The 20,630-nt window shown below is 36.9% G+C and overlaps 1 protein-coding gene across 2 annotated transcripts in view; it reads right to left on the minus strand.

Moving 5' to 3' along the window:
- Positions 1-19,940, minus strand: part of NIPBL (NIPBL cohesin loading factor) — a 188,505-nt gene extending 168,565 nt beyond the window's left edge. For both annotated transcript variants that reach the window (XM_045787277.2, XM_045787278.2), the window contains exon 1: positions 19,516-19,940. The gene's annotated coding sequence lies outside the window, so the exon portion shown is untranslated. The remainder of the gene's footprint in view (positions 1-19,515) is intronic.
- Positions 19,941-20,630: the final 690 nt, after the last annotated feature.

The raw sequence follows: 20,630 nt of genomic DNA on the forward strand, positions 1-20,630 counted from the left end.
TTACTAAGAAATTTTATTTTGCATCCATATATACATATTGCTAAGACAGGCATCTATTCTGCAACAAACATTTGAGTTGGCTGTTACCACAGGTGAAATAATTTGTTTTAAATCCTAGACCACAATTCCTCAATTTTTAATCCTATGCTAGTCAGATACCACTAAATGAAAATTCTGACAAAATATGACCACAACTTTTCTTCTGAGCTATCTAATCTTAGTTTTCATATGTGCACAAGTTTTTCCAAGTCATAAAGGCACCAGATTGGACAAGCAGGAAAAATTCTATCTTGTAAACTACCTGTAGCATGTAGTAGTTGGAAGGCTGGAGAAGGGCAGAATGAACAATACTGAAAAAACAAGCATAAATTCTCCTTAGAAAAAGGAGCATGAATCAGAACTAATAAAAGAGTTCTTGCAGGATGCAAGATCATTAAATAAAAAAATCAACTGTACTGCCATACACTACCAATAAACAATCTCAAAATGAAATTCTTTCAAAATTCCATTTATAATAGCATCAAAAAGAAAAAAAATACCTAGGAGTAAATTAACAAAAGAAATGCAACACTTGTACACTGAAAACTACAAAACATTTTCAGGGAAAGAAATCATGGCCTAAAAAATTGACAAGGCACCCCAAACTTATGGACGGAAAGACTTAATATAATTAAGATGGCAATATTCCCCAAATTAATCTATAGACAGAGTAATCCCTAACAAAATTGCAGCTGTCTATTTTGCAGAAATGAACGAGCTGATGCTAAAATTCTTATGAAAATGCAAGAGATCCAAAAACACCAAAAAAATTTTGAAAAAGAACAAAGTTAGAGGATTTATACTTCCTATCTTCAAACCTTACTACAAAGCTACAGGAACTAAAACACTGTGATACTGGCATAAGGTTAGACCCCTTATAGTGGATGGAATGGAATAAAATTGAGAGTCCAGAAATAAACTCTTGTATTTTCATTCAGCTGATTTTTGACAAAGAGTGCCATTTGATGGGAAAAGAGTAGTCTTTTCAATACTGATGGCACAACTTTATAGTCACATGTAGAAGAAGGATGTTATATCCTTACCTGATACCACATGCAAAAAATTAACTTGAACTTGGTCAGAGACTTAAATTAAGAGCTAAAACTAAACATAGATATAAATCTTCATGACCTTGGGTTAGGCAGCAGCTTCTTAAATATGACATCAAAAGCACAATCAACCAAAACAAACAAACAAACAAAAAACAAAAAAACACACAACCCCCCCCAAAAAACCCAGATAAATCAGACACCATCAAAATAAAAAACTTTTGTGATTCAAAGGACACTATCAAGAAACTGACAAGATAACCCAGAGAATGAATGTATTTGTAAATCATATATCTAATAAGGGACCTGGATCCAGAATATATTAAAAACTTACAATTGAAGGATAAAAACACAGATAATCCAATTTAAAAAAGGGCAAGATGAGAAGGACACTTCTCCAAAGAAGATATATAAATGACCAATATACAAATGAAAAGATGCTCAATATCATTAGTCATTAGGGAAATGGAAATCAAGCCACAATGAGATACTACTGCACACCCACTAGGATGGCTACACTCACACACAGAATAATACGTATTGGTGAGGATGCAGAAAAAGTGTAAACCTCAAACACTGAAAATGGAACTGTAAAAATCATGTAGCCTCTTTGGAAAACAGTCTGGCAGTTCTGCAAAGAGTTATAGAGTTAGCACATGCCCTAGAAATTTCACTCCTATGTATCTACACAGGCGAAGTGAAAACATATGCCCATAGAAAAACTTGTATATGAATGTTTATAGCAGCATTATTCATAATAGCCAAAAGTGAAAACAACCCAAATGTCCCTCAACTGCCAAAACGTTAAGTAAAATGTTGTACATCCATACAATGGAATATTATTTGACTATAAAAAATGAAGTACTGATACATGCTACAATATAGAAGTGAAAGAAGCCAGATACAAACAGGCCACACCGTGGGTGGGATTCCATTTATGAATAAGGAAATCTATAGCAACAGAAGATAGATTACTGGTTGCCAAGGGCTGGAAAAGGGAAGAACGGGGAGTGACTGCTAATGGGTATGGGGTTTCTTTTTTGAGTGATGAAATATTCTGGAAACTAGACAGTGATGATGGTTGCACAACTTTATGAATAAACTAAAAACCATTGAATTTTTACCACTGCACAATTTAAAAGAGTGAATTTTACGGTTTGTGAGAATGTGAGATATTTTCCAAATCTTTTAAATCTAGTTCAGATGAGCCACATACATTATCAGCAAACACTTACTAAGGGCCACTCCAGGCAAAACACTTTACCAGGTACCACAGGCAGATCCTGTCCTCAAAAAGATTACAATCTAATTGAGAAGATAATACAAATAATATAAAATGAAACAAAATAAACTGTAGCTTGATATATAATAAGAAAATGTGAGAAGTCAACATATAACTTAAATAACTAAGTCGGCCACACAAGTATGTATTAGAAAAGAAAGAGATCACATGAACTGGGGGGCAGGAGAAAAGGGGGGAAGTATTATAAGCTTGGGGGGAAAAAAAGCCTAGGTAATTCTGTTATGCTACCCTCCCTCTATCATCACAAAAAAACCTGTAATATCTCAAAAGAAAGAAGGTAGGATTTGGATAGATGGAGAAAAAAGGAGATAAATGTTCTGATTTAAAAGTATAAAGCAAGAAAACACAAAATGAGTTATCAAAATATAGTGGATATATATGTATATACTATCCATATATGTATACTGTCATACAGAGAGTGCTTCTCCCTCTGCCCCCTCCCCACTCTCGCTCGCATGTGCAAATGCGTGCTTTCTCTCTCAAATAAATCTTAAAATTTTTACTTCCTTTTTTTTTTTTTTTTAAAGATTTTATTTATTCAACAGAGATAGAGACAGCCAGCAAGAGAGGGAACACAAGCAGGGGGAGTGGGAGAGGAAGAAGCAGGCTCATAGCGGAGGAGCCTGATGTGGGGCTCGATCCCACAACGCCGGGATCATGCCCTGAGCTGAAGGCAGACGCTTAACCGCTGTGCCACCCAGGCGACCCCTTTACTTCAATTTCTTAACAATTCTTCTGCCAAATTCATTTATAGTGTCTGCTATGCTAACTTCTTTCCTCAATTCTATGTCCTCTCTAGTGTCCAGCAACTCCCCTCCATTCTTCAGGACTCAACACATCTCTCCATTCTATTTTTCATTCTAATTTACTAATAATTCCACTCACCAGTTTCTTGCTCCTTTATGCTTCACAAATAATGTTTTTACAGAATAGAACAAAAGAGGGATCTTTTAGGGTTGCCTGTCTCTATCTCTGTCAAATAAATAAATAAAATCTTTAAAAAAAAAAAAAGAGGGATCTTTTAGGCAGCCATGTAAAATTTGGGAGGGAGGCTGAAAAAAAATCTTAATACCTTATTAAGATTATTTTATTAAGATTTTTTTTTCTAGGCATTCATTCTGGCAATGAATGCCTAGAATTCATTGCTAAGCATACAATGTTCAATAAATTCTTGCGGAATGAATAAAAAGCCTAAGAGAAGAACTAAAAGAGAAACTTACAAACTTACTTTACATCTCCAGAAAAGGGTTATAGTTTAAAAAAATTTCCTAGATGATTCTGGTGTGCCACCTCTGTAACCAAATCAAACAGAACAAAAAAAAGTACATTTACTTAAATGTACTTAGATTCTAGGAAGCACGAATTTTTATTTTGACATTATGAAACCTGGTCAATTATTTTTGATAAATCAATTTGATTCCTTTGTAATTATTCCTGCATATACTTTAATTATATTTGTAAAGATAATCCCTCCCTGAGAAAGTGACATAGTTCTCACTAAAAGATCTCATTATGTGTGTGGATTCAGTATAAAACTAACCACAAGAAGCAGTCTTCTGATTACGTTGGAAGGTAGGCCCTAGGAAGAGCCTTGTACAACAGAAAACAGTCATACAAAAACATTCATTTTGTTATTCTAAGTTCATAGTAATATATGATCCATACACTGAAAAGCAAAACCTCAAGAAAAAATGGTCTTATTCTCTTCTGATAATTTAAACCAAGTAAGATTTAAAAAACAAAAACAAAAACACATGGTATCACCCATTCTACTTTTAACCCTGATTTAAGATTGGAGAGATCTTCTAGGTCAGCCTTGAAAGTCATTATTTTTTAAAGATTTTATTTATTTGACAGAGAGAGATACAGCGAGAGAGGGAACACAAGCAGGGGGGAGTGGGAGAGGGAGAAGCAGGCTTCCTGCCGAGCGGGGAGCCCGATGCGGGGCTCCATCCCAGGACTCTGGGATCATGACCTGAGCAGAAGGCAGATGCTTAATGACTGAGCCACCCAGGCACCCCGAATGTCATTTAAAATAACCATTAGTGTCTACAACAATTTGACCAAGCCACTAAATTTTTCAATATCCATTCTGTCTAAAATATGAAAAGTGATATAGTGTTTCATAGACTGTATTCCTGTTTGTATCTTTTTCCATTAAAAATTGTTTTTTATTGAAGTATAGTTGACATACAATGTTACATAGTTTCCGATATACAACATAGAGATTCAACAAGTTTATACATCATGCTATGTTCACCCCAAGCGTAGCTACCATCTGTCACCATACAACACTAATATAATACCACTGACTATATTCCCTATACTGTACCTTTTATTCCGGTACATTCATTCCATAACCAGAAGCTTGTATTTCCCACTCACTTTCACTCATTTTGTCCATCCCCCCATCTCCCCTCCCCTCTGGCAACCGTCAGTTTGTTCTCCATATGTGTGGGTCTGTCCCTGCTTTGTTTGTTTATTCATTTATTTTGTTTTTTAGATTCCACATAAAAGTGAAATCATATAGTATTTTTCTTTCTCTGGGTAGACCGTATTCTTATTCATAGGCAGTCAAAAGTCATTTAACTTATGTTGGCTTTAAAAGCTATGTGCTAATTCTAATTTGTATATTAATACCAGAACTATAATAATAAAATGATTATTATACTGGATATTCTTAGGTGAGAAAACAAAGGAATCCTAGGATTTCAACATGGTTTTAAAGTTAAATTTTATATGTCCTTTTAAAGAGTCAACATAGATTTAGAAATGTCTTTCTCATGAAAATAATCCTCTAACAGACCAATTCATAATTATGTACTTTGACAAAGAAAAGCCTAATGTCTTCTGAGCTCTAAAGACCTGAAGTATTTAGACTCCCATATCCACCTTACACGTGAATGTGCCATAGGTCGGTTAAACTTGACATGCCTAAAACTGCAGTTTATCACCTCCCTCCCTTCTTCCACATTACCACTGTGCAATTCTTAAAACTTTCTCCTATATTCCTGACATAAGTGTATGGAACTTCCACATTCCAAGCCCCACAAGTATGAAACTTGAGAATCAAGGAAGCATCCTTGACTATTTTCATTCTCCATTACCCAATCTACCTACATAAAAATACCAAGTTGTACGCAGGCTACTTCCTTAACATTTTTTATAAATTTCCTCCTCCACATTCTCACTGTCTTAACTGAGGACCTCATCAATACCTAAATAGCTTCCCTAGCCTTCTTTTCTCTGCCTACTATCTAATCTCTGTATTGCTGCCAAAAGAATACTTTTCAAATACAAAACATACCTCATTACTAAATAATTTCTTGGTTCCCCAATGCTTTTCAAGTAAAATGCAGAGTTTGTAAAAGCACATACATTCCTTCATAATGTGGACTCTATCCCTCTCTGTAGTTTCAAATATTTATTGCATGCTCCTTTTCCAGCCTTCTGTTCCAATAATCTGAGCATCCGCAGTTTCCAAAATCGAACTGTTGCCCCAGCCCCCTAGGCTCCCAAGTCTAATTAATGGCTTTCAAAACTTAGTTTAACCCTCATTTCTAGTCTAAATTAGGTGATTCCTCTCAGCGCTCCTCTCTTAGTCATTCTTGATATTGTAATATAATCTTTATCTGTCTATATTAGACTTTAAAATCCCAGGGGGCACCTGGATGGCTCAGTTGGTTAAGCATCTGACTCTTGATTTGGGCTCAGGTCATGATCTCGGGTTCCTGAGATTGAGCCCTGCATCACGCTCCATGTTAGGCATGCAGCCTGCTTAAGATTCTCTCTCTTCCTCTCCCTCTGACCCTCCCCACACTAGATATTTCATGCCTCAAATATTAAGAGTAAGTAGTAGGACCTACCTAAAAATTTACTTTTCTTTTTAGTATGTTCCGATCTAGAAATCTCCTTACCATTTTTTTTTCCTGCTAATAAAAGACTGATGATCCTTCAACTGCAACTTTATTTCTAGGAACTACTCCCTCTTTTCATTTATCTAAGTTCCTTTTCTTTTTCCTTTTGCTTTGTCCATAAAAATCCTAAAACCTGAGACCAACCGAGAACCCCTTCAGGTTACAGTTGAAGAAAAGAGCTTAATGACTGGCCTAAATGTCACTTGGGTAGCAGCTAGCTTAGATTCGATTCTATGCTAATTTCACTATATACCTCCAAATGATACACCCAGTTTGAAAAAGCCTATGATTTTCATCATCAAGAAGTTCAAAAATATCTAGAAAAGAGATCATACCCACAACAGTGGGGAAAAGGAGCAGTTAACAGCCTAAGAATAATCTTAATAGAGAATTAGCATCTATAAGAAAAAATGCATTTACTGAATTAAAACATGAAGGATAATAAAGATTATGGAAATACATATTATTATTATTATTGGAAATACACATTAAGAGCCACAGAAATGTTCAAACTTTTGGCCCAACTTCCACTTAAGGGATTCTAACTCTAAGTGAATAAAACCTCCGGGGGGGTGGGGCAGTACATATAAAGATGTTCTACTGCCTTATTTTTATACAGAAAAAAGTGAGGGCAAATAAAACGTCCAACAGAATGACTAAGGAAATTATGGTTCATCCTCTGACAAAACTATTGGGTGACTTTTTAAAAGTTTTTAAAAAATTATTATTTCCGTAATCTCTACACCCCACATGGAGCTCAAACTCACAACCCCCAAGATCAAGAGTCACATGTCCTGTGACTGAGCCAGCCGGGTGCCCCAGGATAATATTTTAAATAATTATGAACACTACATAGGAAATGAAGAAAATCTTCATGAGACAACCTTGAGAAAACAGGACTATGTACGTATAATTTTACCATGAATACATATTTAACTAAAATTACATTCATATAAATATTTTTATTAAACACCTAACTAGGAAAAACTTAAAATATGAGATTATAGATATTTTCCCTATTTTCCAAATACCATGTAGTTTTTTCTGCACTGCTTCTATAATTGAAAAAAAAAAAAAAGGAAGTCTTTAACTTTGAAGTTCTTCTAAGTTGTAAATTCCACAATTTAGCCTCACTTAGCATACCAGAAAACTGTAAGTAGTTTTATTTTCCAAAAAAACTAAGGGAATAGAGAATTGATGTACTATGAAGTCTTTATAACGAACACTAAAATTCTGGTGGCTATCTACTAGTTGAAAACAATCAGAACCACTAAAATCGTATGATAATTCATGTAGGCAGCAGCATGGCTCAACAGACAGACAGCATATTAGAGATTCAGATACTGTACTGTATCCTAGGATAGTCACAAACAAACTTGTTGCAAATTGTTAAGTCATTTTGAATTCTAGTTTTTAGGCCTCTTCATCTGAATACTGAAGACATGCAATGGCACTCTGACATACACTACAAACCTTGCTTGAGTAACTGGAAAAGACTGAAAAACTATACTTCTCTCCCTTTCCCACCAATTCTCAATTCTGAATACGTATATCTGGATTTTGCAGGTCATTTTAGCCTTGAACCTATAAATTTGTCCCTTAGCAGTGAAGATGGAAGTACAGAGGCAATACCTGAAACCAGAAGCAAAGCTGAAGCAAGAATATAAGAGTAGAAAGAATCCAAAACACCTGTATACAGATTTTTCTCTTATCCAGCTAAGTAAATGTAATTACCCAAATATAAACAATTAACTAAATTATACTAGTTTTTGCTTTAAACGTTGTCTGACCTTTTCTGGCTTTGTGCTTTCTTTCTTCCATCCAACTTACTCAGGTTTAACATGCCCCACCTATCTTCTGTCACTCCAATTAGTCCTGCGTCCCAAAACTAAAATATAATTTAAATTCATTTATTCAACAGTTGTTGAGTGGTTGCTATGCACAAGGTACCAAAGACTCAACAAAGACAGGGTTCTCCCATCAGCCTTTATAAACTACCTTTAGATTGATCCCATTTTCTCAAAAACATGGTAATTAGTGCTGGAGCAAAATACAGCACCCATTATTTTAGTTATAAATTCTAGATATAGTGAAGACAGGTTTATTTTGTTTTTCAAGATAGCATCACATTGTAATATGTCCTTTACAAAAGATATTCAGGATCACTGAAACCAATAATTCTAAGCAGACCCTTTTGTTCAAATGGGGAGTGAAGAGAATAACTTCTTATTCTAAGGAAGAAACATTGTAAGGTTATACAGAACCACCACCAATAACTTCACGAACAAGTAATACAGTTATAACATATCTGACTCTTGCCACTAAAAACATTTGAATGCCTAGCAACTGAATGGCATCATATCCTACTGTATTTGTTTCTTTAGTTTTCTGTTATCTGCAGTAAAAGTGAAAGTTATTCAAATGAACTTGTTTCCATAGTATAGGAAAGTTAATTTAAAAGCCCTTCCTTTACCCTTTCCTCCTACACTCCCATTTTCCTCTCAACTCTGACTCTGCTCCTTAACACATGAACACAGTATTGAAATGAATGCACACATGTATGAATTATAGTACTCTAAAAGGATAAAGGCAGCAAACTGTTCTAGCTGCTATACTGCACTGTAAGTCAGAAGCCCTAGATTTTAGATATAGTGGAAATGTGTACAGAAGACAGTCTCATTTAGGCTATGAAGCATGAATGTTGATAAAGATTACACCTTAATTTTATTTAAAAAAAATTTTTTAGTAACCTCTATACCCAATGTGGGGCTTGAGTCACACACTCTTCCAACTGAACCACCCAGGCACCATGTATATACCTTAATTTTAAATACCAAAGTCCAAGCATATAAAAAATATACTAACACTAAACACATCTTTCACAACTGCCTCTAAGTCTTCTTAGAATGCTAGAAGTTACTCCAACTGACAAGCTGTATACACACGCCCACTCTATGAATCAAAAACAGTAGAGGAGGGATGGACTGAAGTGATAGTCAGAGGTGTCATGAACGTCAGGACTGGGTGAACAACCGGGCTGAAGGTACAGTAAAGGAAAAGGGTCAAGCATTATCACCAAGTTTTCAGTTTAGGAGCTGAGGTGATGGTGGAAACATTCACCTACTTCACATAGTTGTAGAATTGATTTCTTTCTTTTTGGGGGGGAGAATGGTAAGAGCAGGGAACAACTGAGGGATGAATTCAGATTTGTATACTTTTGAATTTACAGTAGTTATAGGGACATCAGGAGGTGCCTGGTAGACAGATGGATCTGTCTCAAAGAGAATATATCATTCTGGAGATAGATCTGTGAGTCATCAGCACACAGGTAACAAACATGTAACAAGTCATATGAACAGATGAGATCAACAGGAAGGGACAACAGAAGGAAGGCTTAAGAACCACCCTGGGAATACCAATATTTAAGGGGTGGGCAGAGGAGGAAGAACTAGCAAGAGTCTACAAATGAGAGGTCAAATATACAGGGGAAGAAAAGTAAGAGACAAGGGGGGAAGAGGTTTCAAAAAGGGAGTGGCAAAAAAACAAAAAAGGTGGTCAAATAAAATAACCAGAAAATGGTCCTTTATTCATTATCTGCCCCAACTTTCAGTAAACAGCACTGCGTCTCTAACTTTAAGCATTAAAAGAGAGGCACTAACTGTTCTTCACTATAACTGATGCTCTATTTTTAGTATAAACAACAAACATTAAACTTAAAAAAGTGAACTCAATTTTTGGTGAGTTATTATTGTACCATTTCTTATTCCAGTTTCTATGTGCTAGATGTTCAAAATATGTGATGCCATCTATTTTAATTGTGATGAAAAAGAGGGCAATGTCTATTTTACCTGGTTGGTGGAGCATCTAACCTGACAGAATGAACTATATAAATAAATGCCACTTACTAATAATGTCAATTACAAATTTTTTGAAGCTGAGGGGTAAAAATGGGCAAGTAACATTATGTCCAATAGTAAAGCAGCTCCAAGATCTGAGAGAAATATCTAAAGTTGTTCAGGTTTTTTTGACAGTAGTACCAAAGTTAAAGGGTATTCTAATTCAATTTCAAAATGCAGTCGCCAACAAACTACTAATACACGCAACAACATGGATGAATCTCAAAAGCCTTATGCTAAGCAAAAGAAACTTATCACAGAAGCCTACATACTGTACGATTCCATTTATATGACATTCTAGAAAAGACAGATCTATGAAGACAGAAATTACATGTGGTTGCCAGGGGCTGGAACAGGGGTAGGAAACTGATTACAAAAGGACATAAGGCAACTTTTTGGGGTGATGAAAACATTCTATGTTTTGATTGTGGTGGAGGTTGCAAGATTGAACATGTTTGTCAAAACTCATCAAATTGTGTACCTAAAACTGACTTTACTGTGTAGATTACACTTCAATAAGCTTTACTTAAATTTTTAAAAAACTTCAGTCATCTAAAATTTTATGTGAATAGCACTATTTTATATGAATAACATTTTTTAAAAAAGATTTTATTTATTTGACAGAGAGTGAATGAGAGAGAGAGCACAAGCGGGGGGGGGGAGAGGCAGAGGGAGAGGGAGAAGCAGACTCCCCACTTGAGTAGGGACCCCCCCTCTCCACACACACCCGGGGCTCAATCCCAGGACCCTGGGATCATGACCTGAGCTGAAGGCAGATGCTTAACCAACTGAGCCACGCAGGCACCCATGAATAGTATTTTTAATGTACTGTATTTCAGATTACAGTTAACTTCTCTACATTGTTACATGCAGTACATAAATTAGCAAAGAAAATTAAAAGTATAATATATCAATCTTGAACTTAAAACAAGAAAATGTTTGGATACCTTCCCTCAGTATCTTATTCCTTTGATTCTACTGTCCAAGGGACCAAAACAAAAAGCCCTTCATATACTTTACAGTCCTTACTACCAGCTAAAAAAGGAACTCTGTTTTGAGTTTTTCTTTTTGATTTATTTTTACACGCAAGTTGTTGTGTGTGCATTGTTGGGATGTATGTAAATAAAATGGTCTTACCCAAGAAGAAAGAAGCCTTAAGAACACATATATATCGAAGAAAATTATATTTCAAAATTAGCACAAACATATACTTGCCACTTACTAATCTTAGATTTACAAATGTATCTTTAGGAATTATATAGCTCAATTTAAATCAATCAGTTCAATAAATATGTACTGAATACTTGCAAAACAGGAAAACACTGTGATGGTATTACAGATATAAAGATGAAAATAATACAAGTCTCCCTGCTCTCAGATAGCTGGTGGCTTAGTATGGCTTACAGACACAGGCACAAATAATTTTATCAAAGAGATACAAGTAAAAAGCTGACTGACGTTATGACATGGAATAACCAGAGAAACTTTCACAAAAAAAGGCCATGCTTTCTCCTTCTCCTTACAAGAAACTCCTGGTCTGTGAGTGGATGTTTTGAGAAGTAACACATGTCTACAGAAGAAAGCAGGTTGCTACACAAATATATGTTTTCACAGTTAATATAAATACTTTCTCACTAGCATTTTGAACTTACAAAGATCTCAGAATTTGAGGACTTTCAAACTACTCAATGTTTCATCAAGGAAAATAATACATTATAGAACCATCCACATTAACACCACCACCTGTATTCACTATGCTATAAAATTTTTTTTTGCTTAGGACATTGACAGAGATGGGAAGAAATACATAAGTAAAGGGAAAGAGAAAAGAGTAAAAAGATTAATAGAGTTAAATTAAAAGCATATGTCATGTATGTCTTTCAAGATAACCTGAAGGTAGGTTATGGCGTAAACACTGGATTCTTATTCTTTTCTCAAAGGGGAAAGAATGATAACAGTAGCTTTTAGGGCATTACATTTCAACTTTCAACTTTAGAGTTTTCTGAGACATAGGCAAAACTGTGGGGGAAAAATCCTGCCATGTGCATCAATTTTTTAAGAATGGTATTTTAAAAAGTAAAGGGAGCTATGTCCAATTTACACTCATATAAAATATCAACTTGGTCATTACCAAAGGAAAACTAAATTACATATAGCCTAACTCTGAACATCAATTTCTTTAGGTGGAAGCCACAACCTATCAGATAAAGACAACTAAAAGCTAGTTTAAAATTCTTGAAAAGGTTGCCAGTAGAAGTATTCACAAAAGTCAGTAATCTATTTTCCTTATTAGGATTAATTTCAAGGACATTTTTGTTTTGCAAATTAAAAAATTTAAAAAAAATTAAATATAAAATCATAAAGATTAATATTTTTAGTGTAAACTATATTTTAAGTTTAATAATTCATTAGTGTTTCAAGCACTGTAAGTTTTTAAGGTACACAGAATCAACAACTTGTTAAAAAACAGTACTCCTATTAAAACAAGTATACATCTCATCAGCATAAGACCAAAGAATTGAGAAGTACAAATGACCCAAATAAGTGCAACAAAAAGGAATTGGGTATTTCAAAATTATGTCATAGCTTCTGAATTTTTCAGGAGAGGTAAAAATCTCACCTGTGTTACTTCTCAAAACGTCCACTCACAGACCAGGTATAAAAAATTATTTTAGTAAATAAATTAATGCTAATTCCATGTTTCTGCATACTGAAAATGTTTTTCCTTTCTGCCAAAAGGCAAATACGTACAAAAGAACACTTGAAAAGTTTGGTACGTTCATGTTAACTGATGATACATACATGTAAGATGGCAAAGCAATTTATCTACACAGACTACGTTGGAAGTTTAATGTATTCTTTGGAATATTTTTTAATGCTTGACATTTTTATAAGAAATAACTGAATCGCAATATTATGAAAAAGAAAGTGCCTTTTCCATATTTTGCCAATTCCATAAACACAGCATGCATATATTTAAAAATAAATATCCTACTTATACGCATATTTGTATATACATTTTGTATATTATGAGGTGTAAACTAACAAAGGTACTTTACAGAAAAGACTATAGTCAAATGACAATCATCTATAACCAAAACATTAGAATTCCTCTTTTTTTTTAAGATTTTATTTATTTATTTGACAGAAACAGCGAGAGAAGGAACACAAGCAGGGGGAGTGGGAGAGGGAGAAGCAGGCTTCCTGCTGAGCAGGGAGCCCAATGTGGGGCTTGATCCCACCTGAGCCTAAGGCAGACGCTCAACAACTGAGCCACCCAGGCACCCCTAGAATTCCTCTTTATAAGACACAAAAAGTCACTGCTTTATAACAAAGTCTACCCTTTTCATCAAAAAGTATATTATAAATCTTGAAGAGGCAAGGTGACAGAATGGAAAAGATGTTTTAGAATTAGACACATTAGGTTGGAGTCCTACCTCTAACACCTGCTAGATTTGCCACCCTGGACTAGGTTCTTAAACATGATAAGCCTCAATTTCCTTGTCTGTAAAACAAGAACACATCACTAACCGCTCTGGGTAGCTAAGAGGTTCAAATCATGATATACAGTGTAGTGGTTAAGGCTGATAAGTAAAGTATCAACTTTGGTGTCCTTCCTCTACTTTCTTCCACTTGTTAGCTATGGGACCTTCGGCTAATCGTTTAATCATTCTGTACCTCAGTTTTCTCAAGTATCTTAGAATAATAAACACAACCAGACTCATATTATATACCTTGAAGATTCATGGTAGATGTAAATCACTCAATAATATCACATATTACAAACGTAACCCACTCAATAGTGTCTAACACAAAAAAAGATCTTATTAAATCTCAGTTTTCCTAAACTAAGTTCTAAATTGCTGGTTACTATCTCTAAAGCTCAAATTCACCCTTGCCATTAAGGACCCCCTCCAAAAGACTATCTCAAAGGCTCTAAAGATATTCACTAAAGGAATCCCCGTAAGATTATATGGCAAAAGCTCTAGAATAAGCGCACAGCTTCCCAAGTTGATGACTTAGAAAGGATTAATATTCTTTGGCTATAGAAACACTAGGATTTTAAAAAATTATACTAATTTACAGATTCATCTACTATATTACAATTGGTCATATACATTTCTATGAATGAAGTCACTCTCTAAAGCTGAATTTTCCCTTTCTAGAAATTGATGCTTTGACAATTTCAACTCAATAAAAATAAAAAACTTAAAAAAAGTAAAAATTACACAGATTGCTGAACACTAAAATATAAGACAGTAAAGTTTTGATGATTTCAAAAATATTATATACAGAATATACACTCTGAATTCTATTTTAGTTCTTTGCCCACAGTACACAGGTTCCTTGACTGTACATGACTTGTAAGTATTGAGTTAACTGAACAACCAAAAAAATGAAGACTTTATTAAAACTAGAAATGTGGAATCCTAAATCCTTATGAAAAAATATAAACCAGACTGATCATTTACTAATTATAAGACAACGGGCAATTTTCTAACCTTTCCAGCCTCAGTTTCTTAATCTGTAAATTGTGGATTATTGTTTCTATTTCCTGAGCTTCTTATTTTAAATGAGATAATATTATGGGGGGCATACTTAACACAATTTCTGGCACATAATAACGTCTCAAAATCTTATGTAGCTGTCAATGCTATATTAAAAATAATCTCTCCTAATAGTATCACTTTGGAAATAGAAAAAAAATATGCCTTAAAACAATGCATTCTGACAAAACTCAATTCATTAAAACTGACCCTAGATTTACACCAAACAAGATAATATGAAGACAAATATCTAAAATCACTTTTATTACTTACTTGGGTAAAAAATTCTGAGCACATAATACACTTCTTAAAATTACAATGATGACTGTAAGAGACATGGTATTTTTATTTATTATTTCTTTTTAAAGATATTATTTATTTGTCAGAGAGAGAGAGAGCGTGTGCGTGTGTGCACACAAGCAGGGGGAGCAGCAGGCAGAGAGAGAAGCAGACTCCCCGCTGATCAAGCAGCTGGATGCAGGACTTGATCCCAGGACCCTGGGAGCATGACCTGAGCCGAAGGCAGACACTTAACCCACTGAGCTACCCGGGTGCCCCGAGACATGGTATTTTTAAAATTGCTTTTAAATCAACTAGAAACACTAAAATTCCACTCTATAAAAACACTTTCAGGAGTCACTATATATTTACTACAAATATAGCTAATTGATTTACATTCTTAAGGAGGAACATAATGTAAATAAATTCAATCATTCAGACACCAAACATACACACAAGGTCAGGATTTCTAATGTAAAAGTACTATTTTCATACCAGGAAAACATAATTAAGAGACAAGTTTCACAGCTTCCTAAAAGAAGAGGGAAAAGCACCTTGGACTCTGATGTATGTATCAGTGTCAATACTGAGCAATAGTAATACCTAGCTTCACGACCAGGGCTCACACTTTCCTTAAAGTAGCATAATTAAATAAAAAAACAGTAAGAGCAAGAGAATCCCTTATTCTCACTCATTACGTGAATCTACACAAATCACGTGGCCTCTGAGTATCAAGTTTTTCATCAAAAAATGGAAATCATGCCGGTCACTTCTCTCACAGGGAAATGGGAATATTTAAAAATGAACTCAGGTCACCTTGAAAAAGAACCATTTTAAAAATTCAAAGAATAATCATAAATGACAACTGCTAAAAATAGAAAAGCTGTGCTTAAAAAGTATATTTTGAAATGATTTTTAAAGGCTATATCATACCATAAATTACCACCAAAGCCAACTTAATATGCTCAGAATATTAAAATAAGTATCTTCAACTAAACAGTTCATTACCAGGTTTCTATAAAATTTCTAGTCAGTAATTTCCAATTCATTTTATAGCAAATAAATGTAATCAACAGCACTGAAGTTACACTTCTCTAAAAGGAATTTTTATTTACCTCAGTCTTCCCAATCACTCCGCAAAAAACTAAAATCGTATTTTAAAATTCCAGAATTACTCACATATTATCCTTTTCCTAATAAGCAATGGGGTGGGGAAAATTAAATGAAATTATATAAAAATCAAACTCTTTAGTTTTTATCTACTCTCGTATTATTAATTTTTACATAAATATAAGGTATGCCAAAGTATGAACTAGGTGGGTTCAAATGTTTCTATAGCAGTCTGATGAGGGATTACTACAAAAAATTAAATCTGAAATACATATAGTAGTTTTAGAAAATACATGTTTCAGTTGGTCAGTCTGGCTCCAAATAAAAAAGATTTCATATTTGAATTGGTATAGCTTTGCTCATTATATTTCTGAAATTTAATAATGATCGCTATGCAAAAAAAACAAAACTCAGTTTACTACCATAATAAAAACTTTCACTTTCCATCCCCAAAAATAATCTGAAATAGACAGTCTTTCTTCAAATACAACTTTTTTCTTCTTAAAGGGGGCAGTATCATAATGATCCCTAGCACAGGTTCGAAATGCTTTCCAATAACTTTAGTAAACAAATTGTTGAATGATTCCAAGAAGCATCCTATATACTCTTCTCAAAACACTAAAAATAATGAAGTATTTAATATTCAATTTTGATTTGATTTACTAGGCTTTCACTACTTTAAAGCTGCCTTCTTAATTATTTTAAGTTATTGTATCTCTGTAGACTTGAGAGAAACAATAAACCACACTGTTGAATAATACTAGAAATTATGTCTCCAAATAATATAACTAACATTACAAGATTACTGGAACACTTAAAGGGTCTTCTTTCACTACATTAAAAAAAAAAAAAAAAACAGCAGAAATACAAAAATAGCCACTGGTGACTATTCATACAACCAATACAGGGGAGATAGAGCACAGTATTTATCATCTCTAGGGAAAAACAAATTATTCCTTCCAAATAAGTTGTCAAAAATTTTAAAGTTCAAGTTTAGGGTTTTTTTGAGCTTTACAATGACTCCTCCTTTAAAAATAACCCATATAATTGGTTTGGACCAAACACACATATTTTCAATTTATTTTAATGTTTATACTATCTTAATGAAAGCTACCACACAACCTATATTACCTACAAAACACTAAATATGTAGAATTGGGAAAATAAGATCTAGTGAGAACTAATTCACTTTAATTACAAAGTCACAAGAAAAAAAATCACATAAACAGGTATCTAATACACTGATTCAAACATCTGTGTAAGAAAGCTCCCTTTAACTACAGAGCTCTAAAAATAAGTTGCTTCTGTTGATGAAAACTAAGCAAGCAGAACTCCTCTTTTCCATTACCTTTAGTAAAAATATGTTCATCCTTTGACATACGTCTCCGTATTTTATTTAAATAAAAGTTGTAAAGGCATCACAGGTTCATATGAGGGCCTTTCAAACATTTATATTGAAACCCTTACCCGCGCCCCCCCCCCCAAGTCCCAAACCCTCTGCTCAAGATGTGAAGTGTTCCTCCCTTCTGTATTCCCTCCCCCCAACAAGCCCCCATTCGTCTGCCCCCCACCCAGTGTAGGCCTGAGGCCCTGTAGCAAACAGTGTCTAACAGGAGCAGGCAGCACAAAGACAGGAATGGGAGATTAGTGGGAGGGAGGGAGGCCGGGATTGGGGCTCAGCAGGAGCTTCAGGCTTTTTAAAATTCAAACTGCTCCCTGACCAATACAAATCACGGACACGCTACTGACTACTACACGGATTTATAGCATTAAAAACATGCCTAGTACGTGACAGCTATATTAACTTCACTCTTTTTAACATTTATCCATACGTTTGCTGGAAACGTAGAACAATTTATTTTAAGCAGGGGGCTAAATTCAAAAATAACCTTCAGAAAAGTTACTTACTCTACAATGGCAATAATAATTTAATGAGACACAAAAAAATCCGAACCAATGTAACACCCATTAGTAAAACAAGGGACTTTGTTGATCAGTGTTGCTTCATTCTAACCAGTGAAAGTTTTCCTTCAGTGAATACGAGACAAAGTATCAAAATAGTCTAATGCCAGGTACATTTATTTTTTCTGTGCAATTTGTATGGCTGAGGACTTTTAAATTGATTGTTTTTCCCTTATACCAACCTACCTTACCAATGCCTCAATAAACAAGCTCTGGACACTTAACTTATTCGTAAACTAGAATTTGTTAAGGCAGAACTGATATTTTTCTCTAGCATTTACAGATACATTTGACCTATTAAAATGACACCTCTCTCATTACACAGTCAAACATCATGGGCACAAACAGCCAATGACAATCCTGGGACCTCAAGAAGATCTGCCCTGACATGAAAGGATGGCACCTTCTACATTTTTTTTTAACCTCCCTGGGATTTTAAGCATAACTTAATTTCTATGCTTTTAAAGAAAATTGGTTTTACCTGTACCTCGGTACAATTCTCAGAACATTTAATATTCTTTTTATGCGTCTACACGCTTAGATCAGGAAGTACCTGAGTATTTTATGTATAGTCGTTTAAAATTGTCCTTATATAACGCACACAAATCTAAAGTGGCAGGGTAAACCTGTCAAGTACTTTACACTTGCCTTTGAATAAAAAGTCCATGTGCAACACACACTGTCAAACAACAACATAAAAGCTCTTGGTGGGGGGGGGGGATATGCACTGTCTACCACACTACGGCTTTCTATATTAAATATTCATGTGGGCAATTTAATTCTTTAAAAAAAGAAAATGAGTCTTTATTAACTTTCTAACGTCCAAACAAGTTTTACACAAGGCAAGAATTACCACTGGATCCTTGTCTGAGTATTTACATTTGTCTCACTAACTGAAACTACTTCCTCCCTTCATGGGGTCACAGGGGGAAGAAGGGGGGTTGTTTGTTTCACTGGGACGTTCCCCACTCCCGGACCAGGAAAGTTGTAAATATGGGGACGACCAGGGCACATTTGCTGTTAGTTGTATTGTTTCCGCCTCCTCACTAGCTACGGCTCTTCTCCCGGGCGAGGCCTGTCACCGACCAGCAGTAGCTCCGCTCAGCCCGGAGCTCTCCTAATCCCCGAGCTCAAGTAGATTCCGCTGGCCCGCGGCCTGCACTCTCCGCCGGGCCTACGCCTCCCCGGCCGCCCGGCAGGAGCCCAGTCCCCGCCACCGGAGCCGGCCGGGAGAGAGTACAAAACCACCGCCACCCAGGGCGGCTGCCACCAGAGAGGAGCGAACTCTAGACTCGCCCGTGGAGGAGACCTGGGGCCGCTAAGGAAACGGCGGGGAGGGGAGCGAGGAGGAGAGACGCTGAGGACCTGGCGCCGCCGCCGCCGCCGCCGCCGAAATAAAGAGCAGGAATTTACCTGGGCGAATCGGCGTCTGAATCCAAGGGGAGGCCGAGGCCGCTGTGGCGAGAGACTATAATCCGGGCCGGGAGGGGGGGTGGCTACGGCTCCTCTTCCGTCTCCTCAGTGCGGGGAACATGTAGAGCCGGGGGGAGACCAGCCGAGAAGACAAATCGCTGCTTCTTCTTCCTCCTCCTCCTCCTTCTCCCACATAGAAACACTCACAAACACCCGACCGGGGGCCCGAGCTACCGGGGGGGCATCGCCGCCGGCCCGGGAACCAATCCTCCTGTCGGCGGGGGCGTCCCTCCCTGCGGCTTGGTGGTGTCGGGTGAGTCGGTACCGACGGAGGGAGGGGGGGGAGGGCGGGGGGGGAAGGAGCCCTGTGTGTGTCTCTCTCTCGTTCCGTCTCTCCCTCTCAGAACAAAATGCCGACCGGAAGTGCAGCTGCAGGAATGACTCCCTCCGCCGGCGCCAAACACTAACAACCACCCCCTCTTCCCCACTCCACTTCCGCCACCGCCGCTGCCGCCGCCACTTCGACTCGCGTCCTCGGCCGCGCCGCACCGCGCCGTGCCGCACCACTCCGCGCCCGGGCGGGCCGGGGCGGGCAGCGGGCGGTGGCGGCTCTCCTTTGCGCCCTTCTCCTCCTCAGAGCGACTGCGGATGTTGCCTTTTTTTGTCGATCCTGCGGGGCGGCGTTTTCGCTGCGGCACGGGCGGGCCGGCTCTCCGCGGTCTTTATTTTCCTGGAGGCCGACCGGAGCGGGGCCCGGGTTCGGTGATGGTTGTGTGCGTGAGGGGCGCTCAGGCCCGACCCGGCTCGCAGGCCAAGCTCGCTATCCCAGCTGGTGGTCATTAGCTTAGGGAGCCGAGCTCGGGGCGGCCAGGTAGAGAACGCCCGCGATTCGACGGCGACTGTGCATTTTTTAAATGGTGTCTCTGCAGTCTGGTGGATGGATGTATCCTACACCTTCTCTCCTGTGGGGAGGCCGGACTCTACGCCCGTCTCTGCGTTATTTCTGCGGAGGGAGAACGCAACCCGTGGAGGTGAAGAAGATTCCCAGCTGGAATGAATTGGAATCGTGTTTGTGATGCCTTGGTTTCTGGAAATATGCGGTCTTTTCTGGTCTT

The sequence above is a fragment of the Ursus americanus genome, chromosome 15, assembly GCF_024610735.1.
Source record: "Ursus americanus isolate L20-20 chromosome 15, mUrsAme1.1.p, whole genome shotgun sequence".
Taxonomy (NCBI): Eukaryota; Metazoa; Chordata; class Mammalia; order Carnivora; family Ursidae; genus Ursus; species Ursus americanus.